The sequence below is a fragment of the Lissotriton helveticus genome, chromosome 7 (genome assembly GCF_964261635.1).
Source record: "Lissotriton helveticus chromosome 7, aLisHel1.1, whole genome shotgun sequence".
Taxonomy (NCBI): domain Eukaryota; kingdom Metazoa; phylum Chordata; class Amphibia; order Caudata; family Salamandridae; genus Lissotriton; species Lissotriton helveticus.
In genome coordinates, this window is record NC_136068.1 from 1,465,744,085 (window position 1) to 1,465,765,342 (window position 21,258).

The 21,258-nt window shown below is 44.4% G+C and overlaps 1 protein-coding gene across 3 annotated transcripts in view; it reads left to right on the plus strand.

The window, feature by feature from the left end:
• The first annotated feature begins 401 nt into the window (after positions 1-401).
• The window catches only part of LOC144767475 (toll-like receptor 12), a 32,638-nt gene continuing 11,781 nt past the window's right edge, over positions 402-21,258 (plus strand). Inside the window, exon 1 of one of the 3 annotated variants that reach the window (XM_078650894.1) lies at positions 402-491. The gene's annotated coding sequence lies outside the window, so the exon portion shown is untranslated. Of the gene's footprint in view, positions 492-10,526; positions 10,617-21,258 lie in introns of those variants that run through there. The other 2 variants (XM_078650892.1, XM_078650893.1) reach the window with 2 other exon arrangements.

Below are 21,258 nucleotides of genomic sequence, written 5' to 3' on the forward strand. Positions count from 1 at the left end.
ACATAAACTGTTGCATGGCTAAGCACTTATAAGGTCCCAAAGGTGAGACCTATTGGTTACGCCAATGCTTGTTTACTTTGCCAATCTCTCCCCTATAACTTTATCGAACCATTGCACATCATAACACATCTCTGCCACTGCAGTTTTTGTATTTTCGGTTTTTCGGGTATTGTTAGAACTTTTGTTTATTTTTGAGAATATAGTTTTAGCAAGGTATTTCGTTACTTAGTATGGATGATTTGGAAGAAGGGGCAATAATATTCTTTCAGGCTAGTTTTGGAGATTAACAGTATGTTAGCTCGAGTCTTTTTTCCATGGACAAGAGTCTGTTAGCCATATTGTTCTAGTCATGTGATCGGCGCAGTAACCAATAGAAAGTCGAGTGGAGAATAGAGACGGAAGCGCAAAAAGCGTCCGGTTCGAGTGAAAGTTGTGGAACGTAGATAATATAGAAAGTTGGAAGCTGGCGTCTGAGATTCATCGAACACGAGGTTAGTGCAAGTTGAATTATGACTGAAGAGCGTTATGATTAACAAGGTTTATATTCCATACTTGAGAGGATAATAGAAGCATTGTGGTTTCTTTTAGGTTGTACCGTTCGCGATGCGAACAGGGATTTCATGTGAGTGTTTCTTTTTGAGTACTTGGGTTACCTTTTGGTTTTCACTCACAGCACGGTTTTAGCATGAATTCACTCGGTTTTTGCACTCGTTTTTTTACAGTCACATCTTACAGTACATAATCAACACACTATGAGTATTATACCAATTGTTTTTTCAAAGTACACATGTTTTTTCTGAATTTACAGTGCTACTTCCTGAAGAAGGGTGTCCTAGAGCCCGAAATGCATAGGAGTGAGTGATGCAATGAGAATCTATTGAAAATGACTTTTCTGATGAGACAAGAAAAATCATAAAAAACTTATATTTAAATTTATGAAAATTCAAGAAATTAAAAAGAATCTAATTGTCAACGAACTAAGAAGTGGAATCCTCTTTTGACATGGGAGGAGATTGAAAATGTGCCGTTTGGGATGCAACTAATGATTCATTGGAAGCACGATTAAGGTTCTGATACAAAAAGCGTCACAGGTCGGAAGACGCTCCAATGAGCACCTAAGTTTTGTGAATTTTGTGTTTTATTTAGCATATTATTTAAACTGAGGCTGTGCACCTGGAGTGCAATTATTTGTTTGGTTTACCTTGTATAATGTAACAGGCCTTCATGTACCCAATACCATTGGTTCTAGTTTGCCTTATATTAATCTGCACAAATAAAAACATATACATAAGTTAATGTGAAGTGCTCAAGACCACTGCGCAGTGAGAAGGCCGACTTTCATTATCACTCCGGCGGCTATACCATGTTCCTACCACAAGGCGGTGTTCAGGCACCCGGGGTCAGGTGAAGCTGGCCCTGAGAACCACTGGTAATTGCAGCATCGGAGACGTGTAAATGTGAAACCAAACAAACGGGGTGGGGGAGTCGAGCTGCAGAAACATTTCACGTGAGTGCTAGAATGGCTTAGGGTACGGAGACATCTGCGAGCGACTCGGGAGCCACAGACAAGGGGCATGTGTTCGGCACATGGGCCCTTTGTGTGCCGTGCCCTGGCCATGACCACAAAACTAGCAGCGTGCTACCGACATTGAACTGCTGGGAACATTACCAGCACAGTGACAACTTGCTAACAATTATAATTAACAAAAGGAGGGAGAGAGAGAAGTTTGGATGGTGGATTCCTTCTCCGGGGCAATGTAAATAAACAACAAGAATCCACCGGATCAGTAGTGCTCTCTACTGTGGTGGGGAGCACAAAGTGTTTTTAAAATACCCCTCACACACCAAAAGGACCCTTGGTGTCATGCTTTATCATTGGGGTCTTCGCACCCCTCTACGGGATGCGGCGTGCTACGACCGACGACTACGTGGGAGCACTGATAATGAAGACTATGTGTGGTGCGTGTGAGGGTTAGTGAGTATGTGGTGGAGTGACACAAGTGAGTGAGAGTTTAAAAAGATGCCTGGCTCGTAGGGTAAGTAAAAAATAATTCTAATGAGCCCCCGAGCTGGTACTATTAAAAAGGTTGCAGGACGAGGTATTTTAATGTGATATTAAGCACATCACCTCTTAGGTGCGTCGACATGTTTCGGAGATCAACTCCGTCTTCAGGACGGGGTGCACCACACCCCACCATACTCACGTTTTTCTAGGTAAAAAAAGTGTATTTACATAGAGTGGAGAAGTAGAACTATAATGTGCCTACAGATTTCAATAAAGTTGTCTGCCAATATGGAAAAAACCTGTATAGGAAACAGGAAAAAACAAAGAGATAAAGGATTGCAATGTAGTACTCCACTCCTTATAGTTATAGATGGTGAAGTGACCTGTAAAAAAATAATTGTATATAAATATACAGTGGGGGTCAATTGACAGTTCCTGTCATTCTACTTGTATAGGTGACCCTGTAAAAAAGACATACACTAAACAAACGAACACTCAACATAAAGCACACACTCTAGAGGTAATAGACCCTATGTGCCTCTAGGACTTAGCTCTAAATGTGGAGAGACAATGGTTTGTAATGTAAATGATGAAGGCATACTTAAGAATTTTCAGGACAATGCCTCATGAGCCTCTGAACGCTGGGGGTTGATGCTCTAGCCCAAATCCTGTAAGTAATGTACAGTACAGCCATTAATTGGTACTTACAGTTTAGAACCTTCCAAAACGGTGCCTTCCTTTTAGCAGTGTATACTCACGAGTCATAGCAACAGGAATCACCTTGCTCCCCCGAACGTGCCTCCGCAGTGAATGCGGTAGTGCGCCGGTGGGGCAGTATTCATAGTCCGCAACCATGCTCAATTATCAGGTTGATTGGTAGCATAATTGGCGGAAGGTCCTTATATGGGGTTTCTGTTTTCTTGTATTATGAGCACTTGTAGTCCTTCCTGATTGTTGTTTCGATTGCGCATGGGCGTCTGGGGCTTTAGATCGCGCTTGCGTGTAAGCCCTGTCAGTGTCTTCAGTATGGCGCATGCGCGTTGGTGTTGAGTTCCACATGGGGCGGTGTCTCTGATTTACGCATGAGCGTGTGGCTAAAATCGAAAGAACAGACCAGCGCGGAGTTTGCTTCTGCTATTATCATAATGTGGCTGCAGAATAAAAACCTTTTAGATGAACACATATTGCCGCATAATCCCCAATTAGGGATAAAACAGTTGAGGAATGTTATAAGAGTATTACGTACACATTTGCCTTAAACCTGGATTTTGGTGATTAAAGAATGTTATCCATGAAGGTATGTGACAATTCAAAAGGGCTCAATTAGGGTGAGGGTTTTTTGGGATATTGATTTAGGTAAATTGGCCCCACGGAATCTCATCATTGAGTCCATTGATATGGGTGCCCAGACGGAAAACCCATTGTTGCTCTTTTTGGAACAGCCCTTTTTCGGATGGAAATTGTTCGATCACTGTCCATTGGATGTCATTAACACAGTGTTGAGCTTCCAATAAATGCGTTGCCATCTTCGTGGTCCTCTTTTTGCATCTGATATTACTCTTATGTTCATTCATTCGGGTTTTTATGGTCCTGCTTGTCATCCCTATGTACTCCAAAGCACAAGGGCATGTAATTAGGTAAATTACATTTTTACTATTGCAGTTTGTTAGTTTTCTTTGCTCCCAGGTTGTTCCATTTCTGAAGGTTAGTTTTTTGCTCTTAAGTGTGAGGTGGCAACTACTACAGTTGCCACAGGGGAAGTGACCTTGTATGCCATGCATAGAAGGTGTGTTCGATTGGCATTCTTTTGGACGAGTATGGACTAATATGTCTTTTAGGTTTCTTCCGCGTTTATGGGCAAACATCGGCTTTTCAAAATTCAATTGTCCACATGTCAGAATTCGCCAGTTTTTGTTAATGATTTTGGTGACGTCATTTGAGTATGTGCTGTATGTTGTCACACATACTTGCCTTTTCTGGTTGGTTTCTGGTTGTTGTTTGTCTTCCAGGAGTGCGTCTCTGTTGTTATTCCTTGCCCGTTTCAGAGCCTTATCGATGATGCGATAAGGATATCGCCTTTGTTGCAGTTTGGTTTTGAGGTCTTTAGCCTGTGTATTGAAATCTGCTACATCTGTGCAGTTCCACGTTAGTCGGAGAAATTGGCCATATGGTAGGTTTTCTGGTAAATGACGAGGATGGAAGCTATCATACCTCAATAAGCAATTTCTGGCTGTGGATTTGAAGTGGGTAGTGGTCTTGAGTCTGCCCACTTCTGGAAAAATGTTCAATCTAGGAATACTAGGGATTCATTAGAGACAGAGCTTGTGAATTTGAGGAAGGTGTTCTGGGTGTTGAGCCATTTAATAAACTCTGTTACTGACTGTAAATCGCCTTCCCAGATTGCGAAGACGTCGTCAATATATCGAGGATCTGGTTCCTGAAGGGATTTGCCATGTTAAGGATCTTGGTGGTTTCAAGATGGTGAACATATAGGCCAGAAAGACTTGGGGCGAATGTGCTTCCCATGCTGGTACCATGGCTTTGAAGGTATAGGGTGGTATTATACCTGAAAAGTTTTTGGTAAGTGCCAAAGAAATGCACTCAAGGATCACGCCTCTGGGTGTCTGGTACTGCCAGGGGTTACTGAACAGTACCTCCTCGATAATGCATAAAATCTCGTCGTGCGGTAAGCTCGTATAAAGGCTTTCGACGTCTAGGCTGAGTAATAGTTGGGTCTCTGGGTTGAATGGTAAGTCTTTCAAAAGTTGTAGGACCGCCTTGGTATCCTTGAGGTAAGTGTACGTGGCTTGCACAAGTGGACGAAGAAAGGTGTCTGTAAACTTCAAAAGGGGTTCCAGGATAGAACCGATTCCAGAGACTATTGGTCTCCCTGGGGGGGTTTCTTGGTTTTTGTGGATCTTAGGTGTGCAGTAGAAGTAAGGTATCTTTGGTGTCCTTTGTACCAGGAATTCTCCTTCTTTTTTAGAAAGCCAGACATGAGCCAGAGCCTCCTCTACCATGCCCCCTATTCTGATACGCAGTGACTCTGTCGGGTCGACTGTTAAGATTGTATAATTGCGTTTATCAGAGAGCAGTCTCAGGCATTCTTGGTCGTATGCTGTGGCGGTTTGTAAAACAATGGCACCTCCTTTATCAACTGGTTTTATTGTTATGTCACGGTTTGTGGCTAGCTGTCTGATGGCTTCCTGTTCTATGTTACTAGTGTTATGGTAACCTTTGGGATGTGTGAAGTCCAGAGTGTCTAACTCTTTCATCACAGCTTTTTTGAAAGTGAGAACCTCAATTGGTAACATTGCATCAGGCAATGATAGAACAACGGTGAGGATCAGCTGCAGGTCTCCCTCCTGCCTCTGACATATATCTGTTTTAATTTCAAAATCTTTTTATTAAGTTTATACCAAGACAGAGTTAAATATTGTAGTTGCATCAAGTACAGCATACAGGCGAAGAGTTACAGATATCTCCCAGGTACATACAGCTTGTTAACGAGGTCTCAGTCCCCAGAAGTATTCGAACTAGAGTGTCACAATCTACACCTTTAGTATCGTATGTTGCAGTGATTACTCGATTTACCTAATGCGGGAGCTTTGCCAAGATGCACTAGTATATCTCACCCCAACGTTAAGCCCTAGGCTGGGCACGAACCAGAAATAAAATGGAGAAAGGGAAAAAAGAAGGGAAAGAAGAACTAAGAGTGAACCAAACTAATGTATCATGGTGAGTGTGTTCCATACCGGGCCAAGTGGTGGGGTGGTCTCGTGGGCTAGGACTAGGGTTGTCTCTCTCTCGTCGTGTGGTGGCCTAAAGCACTCCCCCTCCAATTAAATATGAAAGAGGTAAAGTACTCGCAGTCTGGGGCTGCATGCAAATAAGGGCAGTCCTTCTGATAGATATTCCTCTAGCGATCAAATATACTAGAACCCCTTTCTTGAACCCTCTGTTATGTCGGTAAATTGCTCCAGCGCTAACGCTTGCCTCAATCTAGCGTGCCACTGCGTGGTGGATGAAGCAATAGCCATAATAGCAGCTACCAGGCACAACCACATGATGGAGCGATCCTTGTATGTTTGCCACTTCTGAGTCGGATCTCGAATCCCCAGGAGTGTGTGGTCTAGGGTGTCCGGAATGGAATACCCTAAAATCATTTAAGTCTGTGAGAGAATCTCCTTCCAGAATGGCTGAATGGAGGGGCAGTCCCACAAAATGTGTCAAAAGACCCCCAAGAGCCCAAACCCCCTCCAACACCTGTCCGTAGTGTTAGGCAATATTTTATGCAATTTCTGGGGGTGCAAGTACCAGTCGTACATAATATTATTGTGGGCCTCTCTCATATGCATAGAGCATTTCTGCTTAGCAATGTCATCATACAGGCGGCTCCATTGTTTCTCTTCCAGTGGCCTAGAGAGGGTACAGTCCCAGAAAGTCCTCTGTTTCAGAGTCGACTGTGGTCTCAGCGTCCTAATGAGGAAATACAGAACAGAGATTGTCCCTTTGGGGGATGCCCCGCATGTGCAAACTTTTCAATTGGGAGCAGAACCCTGGTCGCGGCCATTCACACCTGGGGCTGCTGCACCCAATGTTTAAGCTGTGTGTAAAGGAAGCTCTCTGTGGTTTGCAGTTGGAATGTTTTGGCGCATTCTGAAAACATCATAAGTTCCCCTTTGTTGTTTAAAGAGAAGATGCACTAGCCCAGGCAGTGCTTGTATTACTTTTTAAAACGTTGTTTTTGTAATTCACTCGCTTTCCCTTTTCATAACAATTTTAAATGTTGTAATTGCTGTGCTAACCTGCGCTTCACCAAGCAAACCCACCAGGCACACCACAGCTTCTCTTAGCTGGTCCTGCCCTCCAATTCCGCTCTTCTCAACATGGTCTAGTGACCTCCGGGGTGTCAGCTGCTGCACAGCATGGTTGATTGGCAAAGAGGGGCCAGGGGTCACGAGAGGCATAAAGACAGCACGTTGGAGCAGACGCGCAGTTAGAGAAGACACGCTAGCCCAGACAGTGCTTGTATTACTTTTTAAAATGTTGTTTTTGTAATCCACTCACTTTCCCTGATTATAACAATTTTAAATGTTGTAATTGCTATGCTAACCTGCGCTTCGCCACGCAAACTCACCAGGCACACCACAGCTTTCTCTTAGCTGGTCCTGCCCTCCATTTCCGCTCTCTCCAACATGGTCTAGTGACCTCAGGGGTGTCAGCTGCTGCACAGCGGGGCTGATTGGCGGGGAGGGGCCAGGGGTCACGAGAGCCATAAAAACAGCACGCTGGAGCGGACGCACGCAGCAGGTGCACCGCTGGTGGGCCAAAGGCAAGCCAGTCAGTGCCCTTCAGCGCCCGGACAGATCCAGGGGCCAGGAACCCTGCTCAATTCCGGTCATACTCTGGCAATGAATTACGAGCCCTAGGTCTTAGATCCAGCCCCCTAAAACCAGGAACTCTAAATATACTCCAGAGAGTAGGACTCCTTATCTCACAGGCGAGGGAGACACTTAGCTCTATACCCACACACACCTCTGGTAATTACAAACCAGGCGTGAGTAATAATATGAAAATCTCTGTCCTCAATATGCGCTCCCTACAGAAACATTTCAAGATTCCACCAAGCACTCAAATTGTAAGATTCCAATAAATCTGAATCAACAAGTGTCTCTGAATGATCAGGTAATGAAATTTTCTTCTTTATTCCAAATTTTCAGCGTAGCTTTTGAGGCACAGCCACAATATCATAATTCAACCACATTTCACCGAGTAATGTGAAGAGTGAAGTAAAAAGAGCCCTATACCAAGAAAAGAGCTAGAATCACCTCCGATGTATCAAAGGACCAAAGGATAATGTCAAAGTAAATAGTTCTAAAAATAAATATAAATCAGCTAGTAACACATACCATCAACGAAGGTTCAAATTATTCAATTCTCCTCATTGAATTCAATAAGCTAACCGCTGTAAAGTATTCTAGAATACACAAGAGAAGCAAAACAAAGCCCCGGTCACAGATATGCACTTTCGAAAATAACAAGGACAAGTATAAAAAGTATTAATCAGTGACTTACCATACAGGTATATGATAAGTCAACAAATTTATGTAGGCAGCACCATTAGGAAACTAAAAGAAAGAATGGTGGAACATTTCAGAGCGTTAAAAACAGGTGATACCCGCTATCCTATTGCTTCTCACATTGTTAGACACTACAATGAGAAAGAGAAACATAAGTTCAGCTACCATGGTATTGATCATATCGAAAGAAACCCAAGAGGTGGGAATAGACAGTTACAACTGAGACGCAGAGAGGTACTTTGGCTTATGAAACTTAAAGCGGTTGAACTGGGATTGAACATTGATCATGAGATGGAATATTATCTAGGAAATGACTGAAACTGTTACCAATGAATTATTATCTATATGATTACATCATTATGTGGCAGCTTCCATACTGTATTTCCAGAGCAACTGATTGCTGTTAGTCTAAACTGACTCCAATGAATGAAATTGTAATTATGAATGATATTATCAATGTGAGTACGTCGTTATGTGACAGTGTTCATATTGTTTATCTTCAGTTACTGACTGTTGTTATTTTAAATTGATTTCAGGTGCACATTATAACTTTCTTGCCTTCCTATTTTTCTTCTCCCCCCTCTTTCCCCCCCCCCCTTTCTCTGATTTTCTGCCTACTTTTTCTCTATATTATTTGACATCCCCCGGGGGAGAGGTGCACTTTTGGATTATTGAGGACGTCTTCATACTGTGATGTTTAGCTAGATCGATAAGATGTTTATTATGCCTCTATTACTTGTCTTTGCGGCGTACTGATGTATTCTAGTCGCGTATTTATATATAAATACACTTATTATGGTATAGGGTTTTGGATCCTCTGTTATTACGTATTGTGGACTGAGCGATTTATACTTGGTTTCATGTTATCCTAGAATGTTGTGGATAATTCGTTATTACTACTCAAGAATTTGTTATCGTTGTTATTTCGATTTAAATATGGCACAATTCTTGTTGTGTATATGGGAAACATTATATTTGGTCCATCTGGCTATATAAAAGAAGGTGCGCTCCTGTTTAAGTTACTTAGCCTTAACTCGAATGTTACTGTTTACCATTCTAAGATGGCGGATGTCTACTGGTTACTCTCCTCTGCCGTGGTGTTCTACGCAACATGTTGCTACGCAACCAGGACGCGCCCGGTGTTTACTTTAGTTTCCTCATTTGAATGCGATCTGAGGGACAATGTTCGCTCAGTGCGTTATACAAAGAATCATATATATACATTTAGTGACCTTGATGTATGCTTTTATTGAGCATTGCTGTACAATACTCTGCGCTCTGTATTAAGAAGTAATTTTTTGCCGTTTCAAGATGGCGTCCACGGGGCTAAACTATAAATTGCCATTGCAAGATGGCGCCCGTGTAGCACGCGGAGCTTTATACGAACACTCTGAGCAGATATGCGGTGAGTTTGCTCTTGTTGTAGGTGTTAGCATTGATCTATATGGCAATGTAGCGTTGGGAAAATGATACTAAGGGCCCTATTATTTACTATTCCAGATATTGGAATTATTGACGGATTACTTGCGAATTGGATGACTTTGAGAGTTCTGACTCGGGTAAGATTACGCTTTCAGAAGGCTAGTGAGACTTTAAACCCTGATATGTATTTGGCTGTTACATGATATTTATCTGATTACAGAGTGGAGTTTGTTATTACTACTTGGAATTTACGGAATCTACTGCCTTATTACTTTTACATCACTTGGATATTATGGACCTTGTTACTTAAGATTACTATTCGTGCTACATGACTTATCATATACCTGTATGGTAAGTCACTGATTAATACTTTTTATACTTGTCCTTGTTATTTTCGAAAGTGCATATCTGTGACCGGGGCTTTGTTTTGCTTCTCTTGTGTATTCTAGAATACTTTACAGCGGTTAGCTTATTGAATTCAATGAGGAGAATTGAATAATTTGAACCTTCGTTGATGGTATGTGTTACTAGCTGATTTATATTTATTTTTAGAACTATTTACTTTGACATTATCCTTTGGTCCTTTGATACATCGGAGGTGATTCTAGCTCTTTTCTTGGTATAGGGCTCTTTTTACTTCACTCTTCACATTACTCGGTGAAATGTGGTTGAATTATGTTATTGTGGCTGTGCCTCAAAAGCTACGCTGAAAATTTGGAATAAAGAAGAAAATTTCATTACCTGATCATTCAGAGACACTTGTTGATTCAGATTTATTGGAATCTTACAATTTGAGTGCTTGGTGGAATCTTGAATTGCTTCTAGCCTTGGCTTAATTTTGAGTAGTGGTAACCTGCTCTACTCCGCCTTGAGCACCAAGTGGTTTATTGATCAAATTCATATGTACATTCTTATACACGCTGTGCGCTCCAGTATAACCGTTACCATTGTTATTATTACCCTACAGAAACATGCCCTTGAAATCTTCACACTCAAGAGGATGCCTCTGACATCCTTGCCCTGACTGAAATATGGCTTGATGAGGACTCCGGACCTACCATAACTGTATCGCTTCCTGATGGTTATGACGCCATCTGACATAACAGGTCAGCGGGAAAAAGAGGAGGTGGGGTGGTGCTTTTCTGTACAAAAAACAACTGACAATTGAGAATTTGTCAGGAGAAAACCTGGAAGGGGGGGATATTTTAATAATTAAGGTCTGTCACAGCTCCTCAAGTATAGCAATCACGGTAGTATACAGCCCGCCTATATGACCCCTGCTTTTCGTGGACCTCCTCACCGAATGTGTCACCAATCCCTGCTCACGATTCCAACAACTTCTGGTGGTAGGAGACTTTAACTACCACTGGGACCAACAACACAGAGGGGCACAGGCCCAACAGCTATAGGCTACGCTCACCACTCTTGGGTTGAAACAGCTAGTAACGATCCATACCCACGAGAATGGAGACACCCTTGACCTGGTTTGGGCAACTCTCCCATTAGTTAACCTAGTGGATACTACTCCCTGTGAGTGGTCAGACCACTATTTTATTCATTTTTACTCCCCCTAGCAATGCATGATTTATGCCCGCCACCCAACTGGAAACTAGTACGAAGTTGGAATTAAATCAAGGGTCCCAGCTTAGAGAGCACCCTTTGAGAAAACCATGTCAGGAGGCCAGAGACAGCTGATATTGAAGAGTGGACTGAATCCATCTCCAGCCAGCTATCATCTGCCATAAATAAATTAGCCCCAGTCAAGAAAATGAAAACTGGAAACAAGGGCAAGGGCGCACCTTGGTTCACGGAGGAAATCAGGGCTCTGAAAAGCATGCTTCGCCACCACGAAAGACTGTGGCGCAAAGCTTATGAGCCACAGGCTCTCATAGATTACAGGGCAAAAGTCTCCACTTATAAAAAAGTGCTTCTTAGCAGGAAAGCTGAATACTATGAAAATAGGATCTTGGAGGCAACGAACAAACAAAAAGAAAAATTTTCAATCCTTAAGAAACTGAGTCAAAAACAATCGCTGGATGCGCCGTTCAGCCAGGAACAATGTAATAAATCCTTATCCTACTTCTCCAATAAAGTACAAGAAATCCTTGCTGACATCGAAAAATCCCCCTTTAAGCAACTCCTCAATGAAGAGGCGAAAACACAGGGAAATAGGGTAGAGCTGATCTCTTCCTTTCAAACTCTCCTCCTAGAGACCCTGCGACGCATTGCAACCGAAATCAAATCTGGCTCACCCGCAGATCCTTGCCCACTTAGGATCTTTAAACTTGCTCTTCCAGCAATGGAAGACGAAATCCTCGCTATGTTGAACCTCTCGCTGGAAACAGGGAAGGTCCCCAGGAATTTTAAAGAAGGAAGAGTAATTCCCCTACTCAGGAGCTGACACTTCCAATATGAAAAATTACAAACCCATATCCCAACTCCCTTTCTTGGCCAAAATCATGGAACAACATGTCCTGCAAACTCTATCTAGGTTCATGGAGGACCACCATATCCTTGGAGAAAGGCAGGCTGGCTTCAGAGCTCACCATAGTACCGAGTTGGTGATGTTGTCAGTACTTGATGAAATCAGGATCACAGCAGACAACAAGAAGCCATGTGTCCTAGTCCCCCTAGACCTGTCAGCAGCGTTCGACACAGTCAACCATCCCCAACTCCTGGAAAGAATACAGGACATCTGTATTGGAGGGCTAGTCCTCCAATGGAGTACTTGATTCCTGACAGACCTCACCCAAAAAATCCAGATGGGCGACTGGGTGTCAGAGAGGGGTTCCATTCCCTGTGGAGTTCCACATGGGTCAGCACTGTCCTCTCTCCTGTTTAATATATACCTCAGACCTTTAATAAAGGACCTAGCCTTGATGGACTGCCAGTAATTTACCTATGCAGATGACACGCAAATCATTCTACAAATAGAACACACCCCACAGGCCCACACACGGGTGAAAGACATACTGCGATTTGTGGTAAACTGGATGATGGCCAATTCACTCAAGATCAATCCGGATAAAAAAGAGGTTCTGGTCATCACCAATGATAGCAACCCTTGGAATTCCCAACACAGGCCGCACGAGCTGGGTGGTACTCCATCCCCAGCTCTGGTGGTAAAACTTTTGGGAATCAAAATAGATGCCAAACTCTCATTGGCCAATCAAGTCTCCTCCGTGTTCGAACTTGTGTGGGCCTACTCAGGCAGTTGAGGAAACTCTCCCCTATCCTCTCCTTCTCAACCATGAGGGCAGTGATGGCCGCCCTGATCTTGGCCTGTCTTGACTATGGGAACTCGCTCTACATCGGACTACCAGACTCATTGCTGGGCAATCTCCAGGTGGTGATGAATGATGCCACCAGGCTAATCTTCAAGCTACCTAGGCGCACTCGGGCATCACCCCTACTGCAACAACTACACTGGCTGCTCATCAAGCAGAGCTCTAAATTCAAAGGCCTCTGCATTACACACAAGGCCCTATGTGGACAGGCACCCAATTACATCAAGGAACGCCTGGAGAAATACGCCCCTTGCCGCTCACTAAGTTCCTCCATGGAGGGCTTTCTAAAATTCCCACAATTCAACTACACCACTAAAGGCAGCCAAGCCTTCTCAGTCCTTATGGCGCAACTTTGGAACAGGCTGCCTGGTCAGCTCTGCTCCAAAAGCTGCCTCCTTCCATTCAGGAAGAAACTTAAGACTGTATTATTTACAGAAGCCTGGGCATTACACTGCCCTCTGTGATACAACTCCCCCTTGGAACTTCCGCTGATCTTTTTGCAGCGCTTAGAGACCTGCAGGTATTAAGCTCTCTACAAGTCAAAATTAATAATAACAAATTAACAATATAGGAGATAGATCGTAAGACAGTCTCCTATACGCCAATGTCTAAATGGGCCCTCCCGCATTGCGCAGGAAACTCCAAGTTGAAGTGAATGGGGGCGTTGGGAGAAGGGAAGTTTGTCAGGGATAATGTTTTTGTAAGAAGGTCCCAGACCCGCAGGGTGGTGGCCGTGGGGGTCCTGAGGTAAGCGTTTGGGGACCTATGCTGCTTCTGTACCCACAGGAGATTCGAGATGGTCCTGTCTGTTATATGACGGTCCATATTAAGCCAATGTTTTTTGGGCTCTCTGAGGGACCATTCCTTCAGCACCTGTAGCTGGGAAGCTCTGTAATATCCCCAGAAGTCTGCAAGGGCTAAGCCACCCTCTGCTCACAATCTGGTTAATACTAGATAGGAGGGTCCAGCTTTTTATCCTTGCCAAATGAATTTTATGATCTTCGTTTTTAGGTCTGTAAAAAGGTCCACCGGAACCGGAAGTTCCTGAAAAAGGTAAAGTAACCTGGGGAGGACATTTATATAATTTTAATTGCATTAATTCTCCCTATCCAAGAGGTATAGGCAGCTTTCCATCTATTCAGGTCTGCTTTAATTTGTTGCAGCAAGGGTGGGTACTTAGCTTTATAAAAGTCAGCAATCTTTGGGGTGAGCTTGAACCCTAGATTTGTAATGTCTTTGCCTGTACAGCAGAAAGGTGAGGTCTCCTTTATCCTTTCCATCACCTCTCCTGAAAGAGTTAAGTTGAGCAAGAATGACTTTGAGAGATTTACCCTAATGCCAGAGACTAGTTTAAAGTGATCAAGCTCCTCTTGAATGGCAGGCAGCGAGTTCATCAGATCTGTGATGGGAAGCAGGAAGTCATCCGCAAAGAAAGTGATCTTACGGTTATCAGTGCCAAATGTAACTCCTCTTTTATCTGGGTTTGCCCTGATCCGCTCCGCCAGAGGTTCAATGCTAAGAGCAAAGAGCATGAGGGACAGAGGACTGCCCTGCCTTATCCCCCGCGAGTGTGCAAAACAGTTGAAGGTCACCCCGTTTATGAGGACTTGAGACCTGGGAGAGTGATAGTTGGCTCGCACCATACCAATAAATGTTTCACTGAAGCCAAATCTTCTTAGTGTTCACAGGAGAAAATGCCAGTCGACCAGGTCTAGTGAGAGGAGCCCATCGGGAATGCCCTTCTTCTGTACTTTCTCAATTATGTGAGCTATTCTCTGCAGATTATCATGGGTCTGCCTTCCCTTAATAAACCCCGACTGATCAGGATCAGTCAGAGCTGGAAGAAGATTTGCAAGGCGAGTGGCCAGTATTTAAGAGTATAATTTTGCGTCCACGTTCAGAAGTGCAATGGGCCTGTATGAGGTGCAAGCTTTAGGGTCCTTCCCTGGTTTAGGTATAACGGTAACCAATGCCTCCCCATGGAATCCATCACCCTTTGAGCCTTTGCTATGTCATTAAAGAGGGTCACCAGATGTGGAGCCAGCTCAGGTGCAAAGGTACGACAGAACTGAGCATTTAGCTCATCCAGGCCCGGGGCCTTATGCAGTTTCAAGGTGTCTATTGCCTTCTTGCCCGGTGAAGGGGCAACTAAGATCTTCGTTGGTGTGAGCTTGGACCTGGGGCAGATTGGTAGTCCCTAGGTAATACTCCTGGGCATGGGCCTCCATCAAGTCACTGGCATGGAGGTTGCGATAAAAACTCCTAAAGGCGTTAGCTTTATCCTCCTCGTTGAAATGGGATATGCCAGCGTCATCCACTATTTGTTTGATATATTCCTTTTCTTGCTTTGCTCTCAGCTGCCGCACTGGTAGGATGCCTATTTTGTTGTCACTATCGTTGGTCCAGGCCTGATGCCTTAGAATAGATGTCTTTGCCCTGTTAGTGTATATGGCCTTTAATTTCCTATTTAGGGAGGTGACTTTGCTGTGAGTTTGGATCGACGGACTCTCTTGGTGTGCTTTTTCTGCCGCTTGGAGTTCCCCTTCTAACAATAATCTCTCCCCTCTCTGCTGATTTCTGAGCATGGTGGCTAGCTCTATGCACCTGCCCCTAATAACCACCTTAAAGGCATTCCAATTGTTAGCGTGAGATGTGAGGGCCGGATCATTGATCTTAAAGTACCCTGTGATCGCCTTCCTGAGTTCTTCCCTGAGGAGTCTGTCCCTACTAAGGAAATTGGGGAAATACCATCTCTTGTGTTTCGGGTGTGGGGCTGGCCAGTTTAGTACTATCTCCAGGGGGGCATGATCTGAGAGGCATATTGGATGGAACCTAGTACCCGAGACTGTATACAGAAGGAATTGACTGAGGAAGATGTGGTCTATTCTGGAGTATGTTCCGTGGGAGTTAGAGAAAAAAGAGTAGTCCTTTGTCTCAGGGTGAACTGCCCTCTAAGTGTCTAGTAGGCCCAGACACTCAAGATGGGCTTCAAGGACCCTAGTTAAGGTCCCTCCAATTCCCCTGTGCGGGTGGGTCGTGTCCAGAGCTGGGTCCCAAATTAAGTTGATGTCCCCCAGCAGTAGGATTTCTCCCATTGCAAACCCCTCCAGAGTTGTTAAAAATGTCTCTAGGAAGTCCAGTTGCCCTGTGTTAAGTACATAAATCGAGGCAATGGTGCTTGTCCTACCCCTAATCTCCTCCAGGACCATCAGATAACGCCCTGACGAGTCTGTTTTAGTAGCTTGGTGAATGAAGGTGATCGATGAGTGGAAGAGAAGCGCCACTCCATTTTGTTTTGCGGGGGCGAAGGAGTGGAACATCTGTGGGTATCGTTGTGTTTCAGTGGCATCTCATCACTTTTCTTTAAATGGGTTTCCTGTAGGGCAGCTATAAAAGTCTGGTGGTCGGTTTAAAATTTCCACAAACTCTGCCTTTTATTAGGGAAGTTGAGACCTCTGACATTCCAGGAAAGACATTTTGTGTGCCCCCCACTTCTGAGGATCCCACACTAGCCCTTCCACCTGTTGCACTACTCCCCACCCCAAGCACTCCCAACTTCAGTCCGGTGCTGTTTTGCCCCTTCGTCCAGTCGACCACTATGGGCCGCCACCCTGTCGCTCCTTTGTTTGCTTCCCTTCATCATTTCTCAATGTTGTCTCTCGTGTCAGGGAGGGGAGTCTGACTCCTAGGAGGGCCGCCGCTTATTCCATCTCTGTGAAGTGGAGATGATTATTATCCATTTGTAATGCGATGACAAAGGGGTAGGTCCTGCGATACTTTATTTGTAGTCCTTGAAGGCTTCCGTGATCGCTCGGAACTGTTGTCGTCGCGCTAAAGTGACCTTGGCCACATCCTGGAAGATTGAGCATGAGACGTTCTGGAAGGTTACCTTGTCTGTATTCCACACTTTTTGAAGGAGCGATTCTTTCATTTTAAAGGAGCTGAATTTTGCAAGAACATCTCTTTGTCTCCTGTCGTTTCCAGGCAGCCCCAGCCCCACTCTATGAACTTGCTCCAGTTTCACCTCTGGGCCTCCCTCACAGAGGACAGTGGTAAAGAGGCCTACTATGAACGATATTGTCCCATCTGGAGCAATTTTCTAAATCTTCACATTTGAGCACAGATGCTCGTAGCTGGTTGCAAAGCTCCACTGCACTCTCTTCCAGAGGCTTCATGCGATCCTCCAGTCTTGGCATTTCACTTCCTGGTCAAGGGTGTGTGTTCCTACCAAATCTACATCGGCCTGTAAGGCCACCAGCTTCACCTTCATCTCTGTCCTGAATGCGTCAAAGGAAGCATCCATGTCTGTCATGATATCTTCGCGCAGCTCCTTCCTGAAATCCCTGAGGCAGGCCAGCAAATCTTACCTAGTGAGAGTCATATTGAAACTTGAATGCGTCTCTCCTTCCCTAGCTGTCCCTTCGCCAGGCGGAGCAAAGTAATGGGAGACCTTGTTGTTAGTGGCCTTTTTGGGTGGCATGTGGGGGCAGGGTGTCCAGTCAGCTTGGGGCCACTCACCTGCTGTCCAACTCTTGACCAATGTGAATGCGCCTCGCGGAGGGGCCAGCACAAAACCACAAACCTTCCTCTCCTGGAGACTTAATTTATCACTGGGGTCATCAAACAGGGCCTGAAGTCCTCGCCAAGATCTCAGAGCCATGCCCTCTTTCTCATTTTCAGATGAGCTTCTGTGACGTCGGGGTGGCCGGGGAGGGGGTCAACACCCACCACATCAGGGATATTGTCTGCATAAGGGCCTTTCCCCCCCTTATGACATCATCTTCAGCTTCTAGATGGTTTCAATCTACATACACTCAGAGCCATCATAGGGTCAGGCAGGCTCAATAGGGGATCAGGCATTGTTCAATTTGAGGGGGCCCTGCTGCTCATCGGGGGACCGGACATCACCCACCGTACAGCAGCTGTCTACATGCTCCGCAGCGCCGACTTCTCCTCACCTAGGCCGCCTCGCTAGAGGCCATTGCACGTCGCACGTCTCATGAGGACCTTGCATCTGCCAGGGGTGCATAAAGGCAGTGTCTACGGCTCAACCCGAGTGAAAGCAGCGTTGCTTGTCTCAGACTCGTCCCGCTGCTTCTCTTTTCCAGCCGTGGCTATCAGGGGCTTTCAAAACCATTTTAGGGAGTTCTGCGGCACTTCAGTCGCCTCGCATGCAGGCTCCTATGCCGATATTCTGATGCCACCCGGGGGTTCAAAACTGCCTTACCAAGCAAGCCCCTGACTCCCCTTGCGCCTTCCAGAAGGCAATTCGTGCTGATATTCGTGGCCTTTATTTGATCGTCCGTGGGGCCTGGGATGGAACCTGTCGGAATCATGTCCGATTAGCCATGATGGTTGGCCACACCCCCATATATGTGTTTTTGCCCGAGAGTGCAGCGTATTCAAGTTTCTTGGTTCTGTGCATGAATAACTCATCTAGCTAAGGTTTTGTCCTTTAGACTCTGGGACTTGTCTAGAATATATAATGGTACAAACATGACTACAAGTACCGGAAAGAACAAAAACAAGATAGAGAAGGTGAGAGAAAATGTATTTATTGTAATTGATTAGTTACAATTGTTACAGAAACGAAAACATAACCATGAAATATAATAACATAATAGTTCACCACGTGCAGGGAATAGGTATATAGCACATAAAATGTAAGATTTATATTTAGTCATGTGCAAATGATTTTTAAAGAAGGATTCTAAAAATGTTATGTGGCGACAAAGTTCAGAAATCTATTTGGTGTTAAAAAGATTGACAGCTAGTCAATTTGTCAAAAAGATGGTCAGTGCAGCTAGTCTATCTGAATTCCCCTTTGAACAACAGCGTAAAGGAGTCATAGGAGTCCGAGATCAGTGCGACCTTGAGATCCGGAAGAGCGCTTCATGAAAATGAAACCATTTTCTATGTGCATTGCGTTGGATCTGATCAAGGATTCTCCCTCGATACCATGGTGGCCGTAAGTCAGGGCTGGGAAAAGTTTGGATCTCTAGGAAAGATAATTAATCACACGAAAAAATTCACACATCAGGGTCATTCGTAATCTATTTATGTTCAGGAAGGTATTAAAAACGTGAGGGCTTATTTAAAATCCCCTTGCGCCACTGGTGTGTCACTTTTTCCCATTTTAAAAGTGACGCCCTGGAGGTAAAAGGGGCTTTTACATCAGCCCCTTGGCTATTTCCTAGCTAACGAATCATGGATAAGGTTTCATGTTTCTCATTTAGAGCTAGTGCTTTGTCACCTACAGGTAATTGCAGGGCTGGCTTTAGTGCTGGTGGCACCGGGTACGATATTTATATTTGGCTCCCCCACTCCCTCCTCGGATTCCTTCACTACCACTGGGCAAAAGTGCCTCTCATCTCTTTAATCACAAATTATTGCTAAACTCAGCACCCTCCCATGTTGCCAGCGTCCCCTCCACAGCTCATTGCCCAGTGCGAATACACCAATCGCACTGCCCTAAAGCGAGCCCTGGGTAATTGTTTGCGCTCTAAAAGTCACATAGCTAATAACACATGACTTTGGAAACCAAAGGAGCTCAGACAACATTGCTTCTGTTTGGGAGCTGGGCACTGCAATGTGCATTCTCTGCGGTGCCATATGAAGAGCAGTGAAATGGATATTTTGTTTTTTGAAAGTCCACCACATCAACAATCCAAATAATGGCCACTTGAGAGCTAATATATTGTGCTTAGGAATTTGCACTGCAATTTTCGATTAAGGAGCCTACTGCGTGCAGAGGCATTACATTGTAATATATTGACCTCGTATGAGGCCCATCACACCGCTTGTTTTTAAATAATTGCTCATTACAATGCCATAAATATATATCATAAATAGGGCTCCCGATTTTATGGTATTTATTTTTTTCAACATTTCCATCTGTATTTATCCACATCATTTTCTGGCCAGCTTATTGGTATTTATACATATTTATTTTGTGTTTTAGGATTAAATGGAGTGGTAACATGGTGTATTTCCAAATGTATTTAACTGATAAATATGCACTCATACTCAGCAAATTAAGCAGTTTATACAGAAGAACACCTCATTTGCATGTATATATAAGCAATATATGCAAATGTATGTCAACATGTGCCTACATTTAAGGAAATCTCATTCTGTTTTCTAACTCCCCATGCTGGCTATCTGCTCAGATGTTGACTTGGAATTGAAGAAGGACAGTGTCGAAAGTAACTCACAAGACGCACAATTTTCTGTATTTTTCGGCGTTTAAAAGTAAATACAGATAGAAAACATTATTTTCTGTCTATATTTGTATGTCAAAATCAGTAAAAACAGAATTCCTGGAGCATTAATCATAAAGTATGTCACTAATCGTCTTGGTCTTTGACTATCAACGGTTGCCTTTATTTGAATCTGTGTGATGTATTAAGTAATTGCTTGTTGATTTATGCACTTTACTAACAGGGCACTACTCACGGCTCTCTCTATTTGTGATCTGTAATGAGGATCGCTCTTGTTTTGAATTATTTGCTCAATTTGAACTTTGGCCTGGTGGATAACCATTTAAAGGTCACCACAAAACACACATTGGGGCACTTTCTCAAGGACTTATCACAGCGTTAGCGGCACTTTATTGCAGCCAAAGTGGCAATAACTTTATCACCCTATTCACAAGCTGGTGCTAACAGTCGCTATCACCAGTTTTCCTGCGATAGCAGCCGCAAAAAAGATCGTCACAGATGACACCGTCAACTAACGCTAATGATATGCAGAGTAGGCATTCCCGTGAAAAAGCCGCAACAACACCACTTTCAACATTCTCAATGACCAGCCAGATTGGCGATAAGATCCCAAAACATGCGATAAGTCGAGTTAGCAGCAGGGATTTAACACCTGCTCTTACCTGGTGTTAAGTCAGACAACAACCTGCACCATAAAAGGGAGCCCAACCCAGAGCCACACCTGAAGAACAACAGATGCCATGGAGCTACTGATCATGCAGCTCGGACACCCAAGAGCGCCACAACACCCACCGCCACCACCCCCAGACCCACCACCCATCCTATGACACCCCCGCCCCATCCCCGGACTACCACAGAGGCAGCACAGACAAAGACAGCGGACCTTCAGAAAACGCACCAGCCTCAGAGACTTAACGCCAGAGGAAGTCATTGCCCACTACAGGTTCAAAAGGACAACCATCCTCCGCATCCTAACCATCATTGCCCACAGGCTGATGGTACCAACACAGCGGACAACCAACATCCCTTCGCGGATAAAGCTGATGGCTGTGCTGCACGTGTTGGCCTCTGGTACCTTTGTACCAACAACCGCCAGAGTGGGAGGAGTCTCACAACCAGCCCTATCAAAGTTCCTAACACCTGTCGTGGATGCCATCATCTGCTTGGTACCCCAGCACCTTTACTTCCCCCAGACTGCGCAGGAACAGCTGGAGACCAAGCAAGGCTTCTACGCCATAGAT